This window comes from Sceloporus occidentalis, unplaced genomic scaffold, assembly GCF_023333645.1.
Source record: "Sceloporus occidentalis isolate IW3139 unplaced genomic scaffold, rSceOcc1.0.p SCAF_5, whole genome shotgun sequence".
In the NCBI taxonomy this organism is placed as follows: Eukaryota; Metazoa; Chordata; class Lepidosauria; order Squamata; family Phrynosomatidae; genus Sceloporus; species Sceloporus occidentalis.
This window is the reverse complement of record NW_028316985.1, coordinates 58815177-58833856: the sequence shown is the minus strand read 5'-3', so window position 1 is coordinate 58833856 and position 18680 is coordinate 58815177.

Below are 18680 nucleotides of genomic sequence, written 5' to 3'. Positions count from 1 at the left end.
CACATTTGTACATGGTAATAGGAAATACACTACCTTGTACAGTTCCTACATTCATGCTCAGTTGTATATCTTTAGGATCTTTAGTTCTTTCATAGCTGCCCTCCCCATTCCCAGTCTTTTGATTTCTGAACTGTAGTCCCTATTCTGATCAATGTTTAACCCAAGGTATGGGAACTCTTACTATTTCTTTTCTTCATTCTCTAGGCTGAATTTGTGTAGATCTTCCATGGTCATTATTTTTGTTTTCCTTATGTTCAGTAGTAAGCCCGCCTTTGCGCTTTCTTCCTTGACCACCTCTCCAGCACCACCTAAAAAGTTTTTTAGTGGAAAATTCACTTATATGTAGCCTACAATAATTACAGCTGTTTTCTGCTTCATCACCAAACATTTTAAAAGCAACCCCCCCAAAAAAAACTCACACCACTGCCTTCAACCTTCAGCAAACTGGCCAGGAGTGGTGTGGCATTACTTCTGATCATTCAAAATGGTGGCTGGGATGATGTGTTGCAGCCCTCTGGGACTTTATGTTGGAGCTCATATGGCATAGTCCAACCTAGGGACAATGTCAAGTCCAGAGATAAAAGTTTCAGTAAAACAGAAAGCTTGATTCATGAACTTAAAGGTGTTCACAGCATGGTGTGATTGACAGGACAGAAGCATATTTGCTTACAAAGTATATTAAATGCTTATTGCAATTCAAACTGTTTTGTGTGCTTGTACCCCGTTTGTCTTAAGATCAAAACAATCTTGTTCCTGGGGTGCCCTAACTTTCCCCCTTCATACCAAGCCTGCCCATCGACCCAACCTTGACAGTTTAAAGGACATTCTTTCCCCCTCACCTCTGTCCATTAGCCAACCTCAACAGATACCGTTCCTTCCACCCAGCATCACTATTGTAACACACAACTCATTATCCAGTAATACAAAGCATATCCATATTATATGACTAGAAAGCATGGCGGGACCTATGATCCTGACAGGTGGCAATATTTTTCACACACACACACAAAATGGGGGGTTCATTTTGAACAGGCTTTGGGGGTGGTCTTAGAAAGTCTTAGAAAGTCATGGGCTTCAGAAAGTATTTGAGTTTAGAAAAGCCACTGGATTTTTAAAAATGGGATCTTACTGGGTTTATTGTTGTGTGCCTTCAAGTCATTTCCGATTTAGGGCAATCTTATGGCAAACCTATCATGGTGTTTCCTTGGTAATTTTCTTGAGAATGGGGTTGCCATTGCCATCCTCTGAGGATGAGAGATTGTGACTTGGCCAAGGTTGCCCAGTGGGCTTCCATGGCTGAGTGGGGATTTGAACCTTGGTCTCCAGAGATACAGTCCAAAACTCAAACTACTGCCCCACACAGGCCCCTTACTGGGGACTGAAATATTAATGTTTTGTTCTAGGGGATTTTTTCCTTGTTTATAAAAATATTAATTTATTTTTCTTAAGTTTGTGGCTAACATATTGAGAAGCAACATCTATGATGGCAATTATCTACATTTTGAAAGCTCAGACAACTTAACCTGACCAGTTCCATATTTTTGTGTCCTCTTCCCTGCACACATATGTACATTAAAAACCACAGGCACAAACAGTCTGTTGAACTAAAAGTGGGCAAATTCAGTTTCCTGTACAGGAAATATTTCTCGCAGATGGGGAACAGACTGTGAATTATAGCAGGCAGAGCCACAGAAATTAATTCCTCTGTCTATATGAATCTCCTCTGGGCTTTGATTTGATCTTCAAAGAAGTTATCGATGTTGTTGAGCTCTATCCCTAAAATAGGATCAGCCCCTTGGAAAGCTCTCTTTTTTTAATTTGGAGTAAAACCAGTTTTGCAGAGTCACCACACTAATGCAGTACATCAGGGACTGGAGCTACTGGGAACTCCAGAAAACATGTGCCAAGTTCTGTTTTGAGATTAGCTGAAACAACTTTTGAAACTAGATATTTTGAGATCTCCTAATTCTTCAGATTCCCCAGTGTGTGTTCCTGGGATTTATAATTTGGTAAGGCATCAGACTGCTCTGGCAGGCCAGCTTGCATATCTCACCAAACTACAAATCCCAGGATTACACAGGATGAAGCCAAAACTGTTAAAGTGGTGTCAAATGGCTTTATTTCTGCAGTGTGGAAGAGCTGATAATTACTTTTGAGCAATAAAGGTTCAATAAAAAGGATAGTCTTGTCACTGAGCACATGGAATAAATACCCTTCCATATGTCTGGAGGGACTGTTAGGATTGCTGGAAAAACAGACCTTGGAAGTAACTCAAATGTATTTAGTCATATATCATTCCTTTCACTTTGTATTGTCTTTTGATGTTAAATTTTGTAAACCGCTATGATCTCTAAGGAATAGCAGTCTAGAAATAAACTTTCTTTCATTCATTCATTCATTCATCATTGGTTAAATCAACAAACCCAAAAGATCATTTTTATTGCAAAAAAATTCTGCATTCATTCTTTCTCCTTTGATTCATTGTGGTTTGCTGTTACTGAATCAAAGGCACCTGTGTGGATAATAAGTCTGTGGATAAGTAGTTGATGGAGATGGAGTGGGTCTGTGCATCCACTGGCCCCCTCCCACAGTCTCCATCTGTCGATCAGATGCTCCCTTGCAAGCTGTACATAAGTGGGCTCTGCATGCACAGTATGTTCCTTGCAAAATGCCAGGTCTGTTAACCTCATGGGAAGGAACTTCATTCATAAGGCTTATCTGGGCACAGCTTGTACACATGTAGGCTTTCTACATATTCTTAAAGTACCACAGGTGAAGGGTAGTGAACATCAACTTGCTTTTTATTGCCAAGAGGCAGCCATGGAGTAAACATTATGAACAGGATGAATGGATAGATAGGCATATGTTTGGACTGCAGCCTTAGTTCCAAAATATACTGCAGAAACAAGCCAATTTGAGACAGCTTTAACTGCCCTGGCTCAATGCTAGGGAATTCTGGGAACTGTAGTTTTGCAAGACATTTAGCCTTCCCTGTCAGAGAGCTCTGGTGTCACAATAAACCACAATTCCCAGAATTCCTGAACCAGGGCAGTTAAAGCAGTCTCAAACTTGATTATTTCTGCAGTGAGTTTTGGACCAACAACTTCCAATTTGAAGCCATGGTATGAAACTGATTGACAAAATGTGATTCCTTTAGCTGTGATTTATAATTCCCTCTGTATCTGGAATCCTGAATTACTCTGTAATTCTTATCACACCTCTTTATCAATCCACAAAGGTTCAAGGGAAGAGCAGCTTTTTAAAGGGTTATTTAACCATGGCAAGTGATAGTAGCATTCATAGGCAGTGGCAATTGATGATGGTTGGTATGTTCAGACATAACTAAGCCTTCTCAATAGCACCATAATGGCCACTTGTAGGAATGGAGAGGCAACACCAGGTAACAGGACATCTCCAAATGCACCACCTCTCCCAAAAGCCTTAATTTGCCTCAAGACAGAGGTGGCCATGTAACTTCTAGAATACTATAAATCTTGCTCACAACTTTTCCAAAATGTTACTTGATTCCAGTAAAAGCATTCCAATACCATAAAATATACACACATATATATTTTAAAAAGTAGCCCAACAGAGTAATGTTACCTATGATTATTGTGTGTTACAGAGGTATAAATAAATGCCCAGTGTCTTTGGAAAACATGTCCCTTGTTGGTGTCTTCCAGTCCCAGGTGTCTGTCATTAGCATTTTACCTCACCAAAGCATTTAGTCAAATGGACATTTTACAACAGTGTTTGTGCAAGACTGCAGCCTGGAAGGATTACATAAAACATTTATGAAATCAGTCTAGGTTACAGAAATTAAAGTTTGATCTAGCTCACAAATTCATTCATATTCCAAGGATATGTTTTATTGATTTTGGAATTAATAAAATGTTTACAGTCAATGTAAAACAAATTTAAAACCATTTAAATTGTTTTAAAAAGTTCAACATCATCAGAATAATACTCATAATCAAGTAAGCCAGGACCAAGCTATGACCATTGATCATGAAAACCATGGGTACCCAGCCATGTAACTTGGCATTGCACTGAGGCCATAGTCAGTACTCCAGAGAGGGACATGCTGAAGTCATAGTCAAGAAGGTCTACTCTTAACTCTGCTGTCCACACATTGTAGTACTCCCAACATTGGGAGGTCTCCTGGCAGCCCTATAGGCAAGTACAGGCATCCATTAAGAAGCCAAGCCCTTCCTCCAGTCCATCTGCCTTGGTCCAGGCCTCGGAGGTGGAGAAGAACTGCTGGACCTGATCCCATTCCCTACCACCACTCCCCTCTCCTTTTGTGTCGTGTCTTCTTAGATTGTAAGCCTGAGGGCAGGGAACCATCTAACTAAAAGATTGTATGTACAGTGCTGTGTAAATTTACAGTGCTTTATAAATAAAAGTTAATAATAATAATAATAATAATAATAATAATAATACAGGTAGATATGTTCCCTCAGGTAACAAAGACCCATGGCATGTAGGATTCAAATACATCTATTGCAATGCTTGATAAGTCACTGCATGGATTGTAAACAGGAAAGAGCCAGCAGATAGATAAATTGAAATTAAACCGTAGTAGTTGGAAGAATAGTATGAAAGAACTCGATAAGATCCTCAAGTGTAAAAATCTGCCATTCAATACCACAATCGTTCATGCGGTAGCATTTCTGGTTTCTATGTATGATTGGGAATGTTAGCCAGTGAAGCTGACAGAAAGAGAATCAGCTCATTTGAAATGTGGTGTTGCAGGAGAGTTGTAAAGGTACCAAGGACTACCAAAAAGTCAAATAAATGGGTCCTTGATTAAATTGATTCTTACTAGAAGCTAGAGTGACCCAAATGAAGCTATCACACTTTGGCAATATCATCAGTTGGCATGACTCATTAGAAAAGATTACAATGCTTGATAAAGTGGGAGGCAGTAGGAAAAAAAGGAAGTCTACATTATATGCAGATTGACACAATCAAGGAAGCTACAGTCTTGAGTTTGCAACACCTTAGCAGGGCACTTAATAACAGGATGTCTTGGAGGTTTCTCGCCTATAGCATCGCCAGAGGCTGGATCCAGCTTGACAGTAATTAAAAACAAAAAATTATTTTCACCTGATGCCAACCATACCCCCACTTTTCCCAAATGGCCAACAATTTTTATATGAGGCTCACAACTGAAAACTGGACTAAAGTTTATTATTATAGCAGAAACAAACATCAAGCTTTTGATAATAATAATAATAATAATAATAATAATTTGTTTTATTTATATACCGCTATTCCAAAGATCATAGCGGTGAACAGCAAGTAAGCTAATTAGCAAGTAAGCTAATTTGCCCCCAACAGTCTGGGTCTGCTCTCCTGTTCATATTTCTGGTTCTATATACACTCTACACACACAACAAAGTACACCTCAACTCAGCTGTGTATCCCCCCAACCCAGAACAGGATTCATGTTGGTTGCATTGTAATTTTTAATAACAGCCAGATACGATCTAATGGCAATGTTAGTCAAGTGATTTCAAATGTTTGATAAATAAATCCTGATCTATCTATCTGTATATCTACAAGTTAATAGATCTATGAGTTAATTAATAGATCTATGCATCTGTTAATCTAATATTTTTAATCCATCATAATGTAGAGATAAATATTTTTGCTAGATAATGCCTTGGAGGGTGTTGAATTCTTGATCCTTAGAGGTCTTTAAACAGAGGTTGAATGGGCATCTTCAGGGTCATCTTAGTTGGATATTCCTGCTTGGCAAAGAGTTGAACTTGATGACTCCTGTGGTCCCTTTCAGCTCTAAGATTCTATCATTCTACTTTTTGCTTGATAATTCTGAATTCTAGGCAAATGGGGTTTCTAAATGTCATTCCCTGAACCTGTCTCTTATGCACATTACACATACAAGGCTGAGCAAGCTGCTCTTTTCAAGAACAGCAGAGCCAAGGACCACAGTAGGCAACCAAAAGGCATAGTGCTAATGTTTTAAATAACCCATTCATATACACTGTATATGATTTTGTTTAAAAATACCTTGTAATATACTCTGGAACAGTGGTAGCTTGTAGTTTCTGTGTCAGTGGGGCGTTGAATCCACTCCTCATTTTAGTCTCAACTGTAAAGGTGCTATCCAAGGTACTGAACTTATTGTGGTCACAATAGGGTTCAGCACTTTGAACGGTTTCTTTAAAGTCTGCTGTAAAACCTAGAATAGATTCACCAGCTTGCTGGCATGGGAGTAACAAAACTAAAACTATTTTTTTCTGTTCTAAAAAGAGATGATAACACACATTGCTTGTAGGTGCTGCCGAAAACGAATATACTATTGCAAAATTTAGAAGCACCAGAAGAAGAAAAAATCCATCTTCCCTTCCCTTCCCCCCTCCCCTTCCCTCCATTTAAATTTTTTAAAAATAGGGTTCTCTATATTTATAAAAGAGATCTGACAATATGTCCCTAAGCTGCAACATGCCACATCTCATAAAACAATCCACAAAAGGTCTGTCCAGCTGCTGCCTGTGAGGATAATGTGATACTATAAGAAATGTGATTCATCATACTTCCCAGGGTACTGTGATGGTGGAAGTTCTTTCTAAGATTATGCTCAGAGGATGCCCTATGGCCCTTCTAAAAACATAAGGGTTATCTTAGACACATTAGTCTTGGCAGATGTTGAAGAGAAGGCTGTCTGCACAATCAAGACAAGAGTGCCACAGGCCTTTTGAAAGAGTGAAAACTTTCCCAGAGGCAGATAGTGCCAGGAGAATCCCTGTCTGGCTGTAACTACAGACGGAAATTACTTTTGTTGGATTCCTCAGTCTTGATGAAAATCTTTTTGCTCTTTTCAGGACTCATTGCAAGGGGGAATAAACCTTGTTTAGTAATCTTCACATTTGCAAAGGCTTATGGGGTTTGGGGGAGAAATGAAGTACACAGGAAGCAATGAGCACTGTTCAAAATAGGGACAGGTAAAATGCACAGAAGTGAAAAAGCATACACACAAAATGCTTTAATCATTGGGGGCAAAATATGTTTAAAATGTGCATGAACTTCAGTGAAAACTCTCCCCTATACACATACATCTTGCAATCTGCTATGAAACAAAGACAGGAATAAAATGAAAGTGGGATTCAGAGAAACGCAACAAAATTAAAATGCAAAGGCTTTCATATACCAAGCTGGAACATGCAGAAACAGTTCCCTTGCAAACCTCCACCATTGTGTGTCTCAATGCCCTTTGCAATTTTGTACACAGTGGAGCTGATCTCTGAATAAACAGGGCTAGGAGAGACCCTATAACTCTCACGAGGGTGTATTTGACATTGTTGTGTGCCTTCAAGTCATTTCCAATGTATGGCAATGCCAAAGTAAACCTATCACAGAGTTTTCTTGGTAAGATTTCTTCAGAGGGGGTTTGCCTTTCCATTTCTCTGAGGCTGAGAGAGTGTGACTTGCCCAAATTCACCCAGTGAATTTCCATGGTCAAGTGGGGGCTTTGAACCCTGGTCTCCAGAGCTGTTGTCAAACACTCAAACCACTACACCATGCTGACTCTCACTTAGGGGAAAAATATTAAAATCTTAGAGTAGTTCCGGTAAAGGGGGAAAAAAACATTTAGATGGAAAACTCCACACAGATTTAAGATGCAGCCTCACAGTTAGGGTGCTTTGGGACAATTGCAAATGTAATTCAGCTACATTTCATGCTAGAGAAAGACCATTTATGATACAAGTGGGAATAAGTGGGAGAAAAGCAGGCAGAATGTGCAACATATGAAGCAACAGACTGAAGTGCATCATAATTTTCTAAAAGCTGGTTGCTTCCCATACATATTCCAGAGCAAGTGTTGTATCATTTGAAAATTTAACTTGGCTTTCACATGCCCAATACTACATTAAAAAGACTGTACTAAGCAGTAGGCGTCATAAATGTAATGAGTGCCAAAATATTGTTTCTTCTTTTCTCCAATACCCTGAGCTGTTTTTAGCTGTTTTTCCTCAAAGCGTATAATGTTTCATTGCATGATATAAGTGTCTTTGTTTAGAAGAATATGGACATGAGCTGCATATCAAATTGCTAATTGCAACATAACACAATGAAGGCTTTCATTTGAAAACAAGCTAAAATAGGTCATATTTCCTCTTAGCATTTTTTTTAATGGCCACAAACTACCATGTAATACCTGGCTCAAAAACTTCCATTCTTTACAATAATTCATTTGTTCCTATTGTCACAAGCAAGGAATGATTCTATGCTTTAATGATTAAGCTAATACACCATGATAAAAGCTTGGAAGCAACTCCTTATAAATAACAAGTTACTACAGATTAGATTCCTTTTACAATAATATTCATATTACATAATTACAGCACTTTAATTCCACTTCAGTTATTATGGTTCCATCCTTTGGAATCCTGGGATCTGTAGTTTGGTGGAGAATTCTCAGGCAGGGAATTCTGACTACATCATTAAACTCCCTGGGGCTCATTCATGCTTAAGAATTATAGTACTCTTTTGCCTCTGTAATTGCCAGGGTTCTGTCTTGTGGACTCCTGGGAGAGAATTCTCAGCCAGAGTTCTCCAGTGCCTCACTGGACTTCCACTCCCAGGATTTAATAGGATAAAACCAGAGCAGTTAAAGAAGAATGATAGTGCTATAATTACATAATAGGACCCAGAATTTCATAGGATGGTACCAACTGCTGTAGTGGTGCAATAGGGATACATTCTAGGGTGTATCTTAGCTAAATTAGTTTATAATTGTAATATAGCGAGAGATGACATAAATTCTTTAATGACACAAACAAACAAAACATATTGTGCTGTAAAGTTACTTTTTATAGAGAATAGCCCCACTAGTTCAGTATGCTTTGTATTGTGTGTACACTTCCAGCACTCTGATATTTTTAAAAGGTAACTAAAAAGTGAATTCCCTTCATTTGTAGATAACATAAACATAAAGAGATATTTTTAAAATTTTAATTATAATGGTAGCTACTTTATGGAGCCTTGGGACTGTAACTAATTGCTCTTTAAGAGTATCTTTATTGTTCCTTGGCTATGGGCCAGTAGAGACAAGCCAAAATAAAGATGCTTCGGGTCACTTTGAAGGTATGCTGTTTAAATTATGCATGTGCCCTAAGAAGCCAGAAGCTGTGCCAAAACTGTGGTCCAGTCCTTAGGACTGGAGCATGGCTTTGGTGGGCCCAATGATTCTCATCCAATCCACTGCAGTACAGGAGAGGTGAATAACTGGCCTATTACAAAGCTGATTAATAACATGAATTGCTGAGTGACAAAGGCTAAATCCAATTGCTAGTCCCAACTAGTGTGCATGTGCATGTGCCTTATGATCACCCCATGAATTAATAAAGGTTAAAGGTTTAAAGTAAAGGTTTGTCTTGTGATTGACTGTAGCGGGCGGTGCTCATCTCTGTTACTAAGCCGAAGAGCCAACACTGTCACAGATGACTCTGTGGTCAGAATGATTGTACAGAACGCTGTTACCTTCCCACTGAAGTGGTACGTATTTATCTACTTGCACTTTTACATGTTTTCAAACTGCTAAATTGGCAGAAGGTAGGATTAGTGATGGGAGCTCACTCTGTTATTTGGTGCTTGGGCCTTGAACCACTGACCTTGCCAGAGTCAGCATTATAACCACTGAGTCACTGCATCCCTATTGAATAAATGGAAACTTGGAGTCAGCAGGAATGGTTGGCCAATCAGTAAAGAATTTGGCTAAAGCAGTTTCACCAAGTAGTTTTCAGTCAGGTCTGCCTGGTGAGAATAGAGCTAGCCTCCAAAGAGGTGCTCCATCAGTTGGAGCTGGAGTGGCTTTGTGGACAGAGTGATGGTGGCAGCAGACAGAGAGATGAAAGAGTTGTGTGCAAGAAGCAAACAGAGTTAGTGGAGGAAGTGGTACAGAAGACCAAGTGGTGAGGTAGGGCTCTGCAGAGAGTAACATCGGAAGCAAATTTTCTTCTCGTATGATTTTTAACATCTTTGCCTGGTGAGGGTGAAGCTTCAAAAGCTTGCCTGATGCATTTTGGCCAATAAAGGTATCACTCTTCTGCAGGTGAATTTTGTTGTATTTTGCTTCATGGCCAACATAGCTACCCTTAAGTACACTTCTTGGACAACTAATATGTATCTTCTTGTTGTTAACTGGACTTTTGCAAGAGAGATTACATGTGCCAATGTGTTGGTGGTGTTGGGCAGGCCTTCCCAGCCTATGCACAACTAGCTAAATTAAAGCTAGTTTACTAGCCATCCCTTGGCCATCTCTGGCAGCCATTTAGACACTGAATAAACCAGCTGGCATAGAACAGCAAGACAAGGGGTTGTCAAGCAGTTAGCACATCATAATATATTGCTGGCATAGCCACCGGTTTGCTTGCCCAAATTAAGCAGCACTCCTCTTTGACTTACATAGTTCACTCACTTTAGGGCAGAAACACTAACCTTATATTTCAAGATCCTCAAGTTTGAAGCAAGGGTGAATTTAAAAGCAAAGATGGGGAAGTTTGGTGAGGCCAACTGCACATTTCCAGCTTGCTTTAATGGGTTTTGGAGGTTTGCTGTTAAAATTTTGTGGTGTCATTTGCTGCCAAAATTTCAGGGTTTCAGTTTTTTATTTAATGGACTGAAAGAAGGCTCTATAGGGTTACATGTACACTATGCCCACATGAGACTTCAAAGACATAGCTGTGTTATTCTAGAAAATTAGAATGCAAAGGGATTTGAAGCACCTTTGAGACAAAAAGAAAAGCTGGCAGCATGAGCTTTCATATACTTGAGTCTATTTCCTCAGATGCATGCAACTTTTTTCTTTCAGTCAGGGGCTCGACAGACTGCCCGTTGGAATGGTGCCCTGCTGCCTCTTTCAGCACTGGATTTGGGCCACAGCAACCGCATGCTGTGGCCCCGATCCAGAGCTTTGCTGACGCTAAAAGGAACGGTACATGCCACTCCTTTTAGCACTGGTGAAAAGGCACCTTTGCTGCCGCAGCTTTTTGGTGCTCCTTTGGCACAGCATGTCTAAACTCTGCACCAATGGAGCACCGTGACACCCCCCCCCCCCCACCATGTAGTTGGGTGTGTGGTGTAACATTGGGGTGAGGGCGGCATGGAGGCAGACAGCGTGCATATGCCATGCCCCCATGCTGCCCCCATGCTGGCATATAATGCCAGTCTGTTTAGCCCCTTAGTCTCAAAGGTGCTACAAGATCCCTTTGCATACATACTTTAGAGAGTTAAGTTCGTAAAAAGACACCCTTAGCTTCTTTTTTTTAAAAAAAACAGCTGCATGATTTAATCCTCCTCCATCTAATTTTCCATGGACAAGTGTTTATTTAGTTTTCTTCAAGACAAAACATGTTCAGGTCATCTTTAATGAATGTCAGCAAAACAGGAAAATATACTGAAGAAGTTGAAGGGCTTGTTATTTCAAAAGATATATAATGAAAGGTAAAGAGCAGTTCTGTTGAAAACACCCAGAAAAATAAAGGTGGATCCCTAACTATGCATGCAAAAATCTCTCTATTCCATTTATCATTAGGGCATAATGATGATCATATATCTTAGCAGGCAAAAAGAAAATGGAATCATAAAATAGTCAGGTGGAAAAGACTGCTTTACTTTCAATGTTCAAGATAATTAATACATTTCTGTAACTTTTGACAGCAGCAAGGGCAGGATAGTGTTTAAATCCCCATACATCAAGTTGGCAATCTGATTAATTATAAAAAAAAGTCTTTGAGAGTACTTATAGTTTATGCTTCTTAAAGGTAATTATTAAAAGCAGTTATGCTGCTGACAACCTATTGCTACTTTAAGTATTGATTATCTGTGTGTAAATAATGGTTCTTTTTTTTAAAAATCCAGTAATATAACAAGCCTCATCAGGTGATTGATATATGAGGCCATTTTTCAAACTTTGATATTACAGTCATATGACCTTTCCATACCCTCCAATTGTCCGAAATTGGCAGGGACAGTTCCAGTTAATTATCTGTTGCTCAACTTTAAAAATATTGCCATCTATCTCTCCTCCTCTCACTTTCCCCCCTCAGCTTACTTTCAGTTGCTGAAAACCGAGTTCAAAAATTGTTTGCACTCCATTAACTCAGTGGTAGCAGAGGAGAGAAGGGGTTAGAATCTGGCCTTCCAAGTAGGCTTACAGCAAAACAAACTGCTTCAGCCTTTCATTACTGGTAGCCGCATTGGGTCCCTTTTTGGGAGAAAGGCAGGATAAAAATGAAATAAATATAAATAATGTTCTTTTTCATTAATGATTTTAGCATCTTGACCACACTCTGGTGTTGTTTGGCCACAGAGGTCTTGGATTTTCATCTGTGAAATGTTGGAGAGTATGCCTTTGTGGAAATTGCATAGTATGTGTATAACATCCTCTAGAATGTGGTCTGAGGTGGATTCAACCTCTTTTGCCTATCTTTTATAAGTGACAAAGTACGGCTATACTTGTTCTGATTATTAATGTTTCTTTGCTAGATTGATCATTCTAAGATTTAAAATAAGCAAAAGTATATGCTTTTGGTGTCACATATAGGAAATCAAAGTGTAGGTCACTGTCTTTCCCATTGACTTTTTCAGTCTCAACGTAGTTAATTATGGCCTATCAAAAGATCCAGACAGCTTTGCAGGGAATTTTGTAGAGTGAAATCACACCCATGTTTTCAAGCTCTTTAATGATCACTTTGGCCTTGCTTCAGGAATAATTGGCTGCTTAAGTAATAATCTCTGCTATTACCACTGTTGACAAATTATGCCTTTCGGTTTTTAAATGTCATCACACTCATCCACCCAGTGTGGAAAGCTTTCCCTCACTTGCCTGTCCTTGATGATGATGGCCCATTTTACCCAAAGACAGGGATCTGGAGATTTTGAAGAGAGAATTGTAACTGCATACAGACCATCATACAAAATGGTTGTATCGAAGCCCGGGTCCCTAACCCATTGGGGCCAATAAGCAAATCTGGAATTTGGGGAGAATGTTTTAAAAATAGCTGGTAGGGGAAAGAGGCTTGTTTATTCACAAAATGCCTGCTGTGGTGAGAATGGTCAGGGTTAAAAAAAATCCGAGAAGTTAAACCAGTGAGGTTAAAAGAAAGTAATGTCCCAAAACACTTAAATACAAATAAGAAATTGAATCTCAGCAAAAAACAAACAAACAAACAAACAAAAACCCAATATTTGAACCTACCAATTCTTTTGTTCCAATAGTTATTTCACAGATGGAAATCTGATAAAGCTCAGATCCAAATAATTTTACAAAGAAACTGAATGCAAGGCAGAGAACAGGTCAAACCACATATGACAAATATTTATTACCTCAACGCAGAACAAAATGCTCATTTCACTAAACGTAAAATGGTGGTGCTCACAGAACTATACAATCAAATGCTCCAGCACACACACACATGCGCGCGCACGCACACACACACACACACACACAAAATAAGAGTTTTGAAGTTTCTCTCTTTTTACTACAATTTCAAAATAAAATAAAATAAACAAATCCAGTGGTTAGCAGAGGGATTTTCTGAGTTGTATTCCAAAAAAGTATCTTCCCAACTCTCTGAGTGAAACATAGCCACCCAAAGACAAATACAAGAGTCACAAAAAGAAACAAGCAATATAGCATACTTTCCAACTGTCCTGATGTGGCAGAGATGGTCCCACTTAACCTTATGTCATCTGATTTTTCAGCTGTGTTACCTGAAATGCCAGGGTCCCATGATGGCACCCACAATCAATATTCAATAAGGAAATAGTCGCCCCATACAGACAGGCCAAAATAAAGCTGCTTCAAGTCACTTTGGAGGTATGCTGTTTAAATGATGCATGTGTTCTAAGAGTCCGGAAGTTGCACCAAAGCTGCATTCCAGTCCTTAGGACTGGATCGTGGCTTTGGCATGGCTTCCGGCCTCTTTGGACACATGCATCATTTAAACAGCATATGTCCAAAGTGATCTGAAGCAGGTTTATTTTGGCCTGTCTATATGGGGCCAGTATTAACCTAATTAAAACTGTTGGGAGGACCTGGGCAACTAAAATCATGAATCAAGCCTATATTTACTGATTTCAAGAAACAGAACTCCAGGGAATCACCACTCACACAAAAGCACGCTCACACATTCACAAGAACTGACAATATAAAAGGTGTAGCAGATAGTGGCTTTAGGGATTGCAGAGCATAATACTGTACTGATTCCAGAAGTGGGGCTCCAGTCAAACACTGTAAAGTGAAATGGCTCAACATATGCCAGCAATGCTGAGAAGTCAAGCAAGATACCAACAGTGTGCATCTGAATCTCAGGCAAAACCAAATTGGGAGTGCCTTGGCAGGCATATTTATTGGGCAAAATGTATCTTGGGGCAGATTTTAGGATTAAAATGACATTTACAGGAGAAAAGAATGAGAAGGGAACTTGTAAATGACTGAACAATCAGTGCAAATGTCTCTGGACATCCAGAGGTTATTATACACAGATTTTTGGATTTTTTGCAAACTCCAAGTCTATCATCCACCATCACTCCTATCAATGAAGGGATTATAAAGATTCTGATCTTGATTGAACTATCCTGGCCATGTGCTCTTGAGCTTCCCCTTTGCTGAGCCAGTCAGATCTCCTTATATTGACAGAGATGTCCATATAGGGCATGGCTAGTTTTCTGCACTAGGGATACAGCTACATGTCTAAAACATATTTTTGATACCAATCTGATACTGAAAAAGGAGGGATACAAAGGACTTCTTGCATTTACAGTATCTGCAACTGCATTTACCATCTTCCAGTTTCTCTTGCCTTTTCCTACATTCCCACTTTGTCCTCAGCTTAGTTCAGTTGCTGTAAACTGACTGCATGTCTACAAAGGCAGAAAAACCCATATTTGTGCCCCTTCTGATTTCACCCCTGGCAGACTCCTTCTCCAGAAGGAAGACCAGCAGCAATGAGGGAGAAGGGGCGAGCATGTCTCTCCTAGTTTTGTCCCCACCATGCTCCTTTCTCGGGAGGCAGGCTGGCAGTGGTGAAGGAGAAGGGGCAAGTGCACCCCTCCTGACTTCAACAGCCAGGCTCTCTGCTCAGGAAGAAGGCTGGTAGAGGCAAAAGAGACCCTTCTGTCCTCTTCTGCTGTTGCACTTGCCCAGCTGCCCCCCAGAAGCCATGGATGAGGAGATGGTCAAGCAACAGAGTGAGGGAACTGCCCTCTCTGGCAGCACACAGCACCTTTGCAGTGTATTTGGAAATTTCAATTGATGCATATAGCTGCAGCAAGATTATTAACTCAGGTAGGCTCGGAGAGCATATGGCTCTCTTGTTGCAAAAGTGGTCGGTACTTCATTTGTGGGCGCATTTCAATTTGTTGGTTATGATCTACATGTTATCTAGAGGACCATTATCTCCCTATACATATGACTTGTTCATGTGTTAAGATCTTCTAGGGAGACCCATCTCACTGTCCCATCACCTTCATAGATACACCTGGTGAGAATGCAGAAGAGGGCCTTCTTGGTGGCTGCTCTCACAGTTAGGAACTCCCTCCCTGGGGAATTTAGGATGGCATCTTTCTTGCTATCCTTTCATAGGCAAATAAAGACCTTTTTTGTTTCAGTGGGCCTTTGAGCTCTGACTGATCAGGCAGAACAGGACTTTTATGTGCTGCACTGTTTACCTTTTGTTTTTCTTCTTTTCAGTGGTTATTCTTGTAGCTGCTTTAAATGTTATTGATAGTTTAATTATATTTTTAACTTTTGTATGATGCAAATTCTTTAGCTGTATCTGTTTAAACATTTGTAAGCTAACTAGGAAAAGACAGGATGACGATGACGACGATGATGACTCACACTTTCTCAGTGATATCTTCTCCTTAAGAAAACCTACATATGTCTATATTTAATATCCTACCTACCTCCCAATTATGTGGAATGTATTTGGGGAAGAGGCGAGCAGATAGCAATGCATAGACATTGTCATTGGTGTTGAGTAAACACAGCATATGAGCCCCAGAGATGTGATAACTCAGAATTGGTTCCTCATAAATTTACATATCCAAGACTAGACAAAGCATTAGGTCGCATTAGATTGGGCATTTGTACACATGCATCTCCTAAATATTACTTGTGGGGGAAATGATCCATTGAAAATATGAGCAGGGGAAACCTGTCTCAAGTAATGCTGCTATTACTGAAACAAGATCTGTTGAATCCTATCTATCAGCACTGACTGTCTGTTACTGACCATGTAGCTGCTAAGACAGCAGAACAGGAAGAAAACAAGTGTCTGGAAAGGATATCAGTCTCTAGTTACTCATGAAATCAGATACAGCAAGGTAGATGCTGAGTGCATTTTATTACATTAAAATAGTAACATTTCTTTGAAATACTGGCAGGATTGAATTTTGGATTAGTATGTTTTGAATACTGTACACGGAAATAAAATTAAACCACCATGGAAGCCTAAGACCAGGTTTTGTTGCCAGGAAAGCTATTATCTGTACAATGTATACTGTACATAACAGTAGCAAACCTTGATGATTGCTTCACCATGCTTTTAAATGTTTTATCTGTCTCCTTCAGGTTACATATTTATAGAAAAACCTAAGTGAAATTTGTAGCAATACAACATAGCTGACTGGAAATAACTGGGTTTTAAAAAACACACACTTGCATTAGCATTTCCAAAAATTTAGAAAGCAACGAGAAATATGAAACTGAAAGCATAGACACATAGAATTGGAAGTGGCATCATAGGCCACTGGGTCCAACACCCTGCTCAGTACAGCACTAAGGTCCTTTCCTTATTTTTACAAAATCAAAATATATATTTTAATCAATGATTAGACTATTTTATATTGATATTATTGAAAGAAATTTCCCATGATACCAAGGAGTTAAAAACTAAAGTAGACCCTTCATTTACTTCATTGATGACTGTGTATGTCTAATTTGTAGCACTATGTGTACAGTATGCAAAAACTAAATTGACTTTAGACTCTAGCACAAGATTGGAAACCTCTTAGCTTTCTAGATGTGGTTCGACCCATTGGCCAAGATGGCTTAGGCCAATGGAAGCTACAGCCCAGCAATATCTGGAGGATCATCAGCTGTCCACTGTTATCTCAGGGTGGCCAGAAGACTTCCAAGTGAGGGGCACAGTGAAACTCTTTCAAGATTTATTCCATATTTTAAAATACGAAGGTCATAAAGGAATCCAGTAGCACTGTAGAGACTAACTGGTTTATTTTAGCATGTGGTTATCAGTTCGCAGAAACTTATTTGGGGGGTAGAGGTCAGCAGCTTGGATAGCTGCTTTGTGACATGGAAGTGACCAACCTTCCTGCTGTGTATAGTGCAAAGTGATCTCGAGCCCCCCTAGGATAAAAATAAATTGCTCCCAAATGCTTGCTTGGGGGCATGGAGTGCAATTCCACCTTGACTGGAAGCTCCCTGACTCCCTAGGGGGTCAAAAACAATTTGTGCACATTTTTTCAAACAATTTTTTTTGCCTCCAAATGTCCCACCATGTTTTGCCACCAATTTAATCCCAAGAGAATCCTCCTTTGAATCGGGAATTGAACAGGAGGTGATTTCTGATCATTTCCTGTTGTTAAAAAAGGCCTCTCCTGGGCCTAATATAGCCCAGGAAGACCCCAAAACATGGTGAAAATGCCCATCATTTTCTGTTTATGTGGGAGCCAGTGTGGTAGAGGTGTACAACCCCCCTCCTTTCCACAGTTCCATGTACACAAGGCCCATCAATCTCATGACCCAGAAATCTTATAAAAACAAATGGGTTCAGACAAAAAATCTGATATTTATGCATTATACTGACAGTCTCAGAGCACTTTGTCCTCTTCCTCCTTTTCTTCCAAAAGTACTTTAAAAAGGTTGCTTTGGGAACAGAGCCATGGCACAGAGCCTGCAAAATTCCAATCTGCATTGTCATACTCTTCTGCCCTGCATCGATCTATTACACTCCTGGGATTTAAAAAAGGAGAAAGTTGTTCTTTTCTTTGCAGGGAAACTTATATTATAAGGACATGTTTGGTGTCGTTTTGCCCATTCCCTAGCAGTAGGGGTGGTCTTGGATGGCAGGGTTTTGGAGATCTAATCTGAGGTTGTCTTGAAAAAAATAAAAAGACTCATGAAGATGATTTCATGATTTTAGCCCTGGTTAGTATTTGGATGGGAGACCACCAATGAATTCCAGGTGCTATTGGCTATATTTCAGAGGAAGGAACTGGCAAAACCACCTCTGAGTATTCTTTGCTTAAGAAAATCCTGTGATATCTTGAAGATACACAGACACAAATGATTCATACATCTTCTGAATCTGCCCAAATCTGCCCAGTTCAGTCTGCAGTTCATAATTCAACCAAAGCATGCTTCTTGGAGGAGATCCCATTGGACTTATTTTCAAGACCAAATAACAAGAAAAGAGATTCCACCTAAACATTGGAAATAACTGTTTTACTGGGAGAGCTGTCCAGCAGCGGAATAGATTGCTTCAGAGACTGTTGGACTTTCCATCTTTGGAGGTTATCTAACAGAGGTTGGATGGGCTTCTTTCAGGGATGATTCAATTGTGTATACCTGCAGGGCCCTTGTGGTCTCTTTCAGCTCTAAGATTCTATCATTCTATTATCACTCT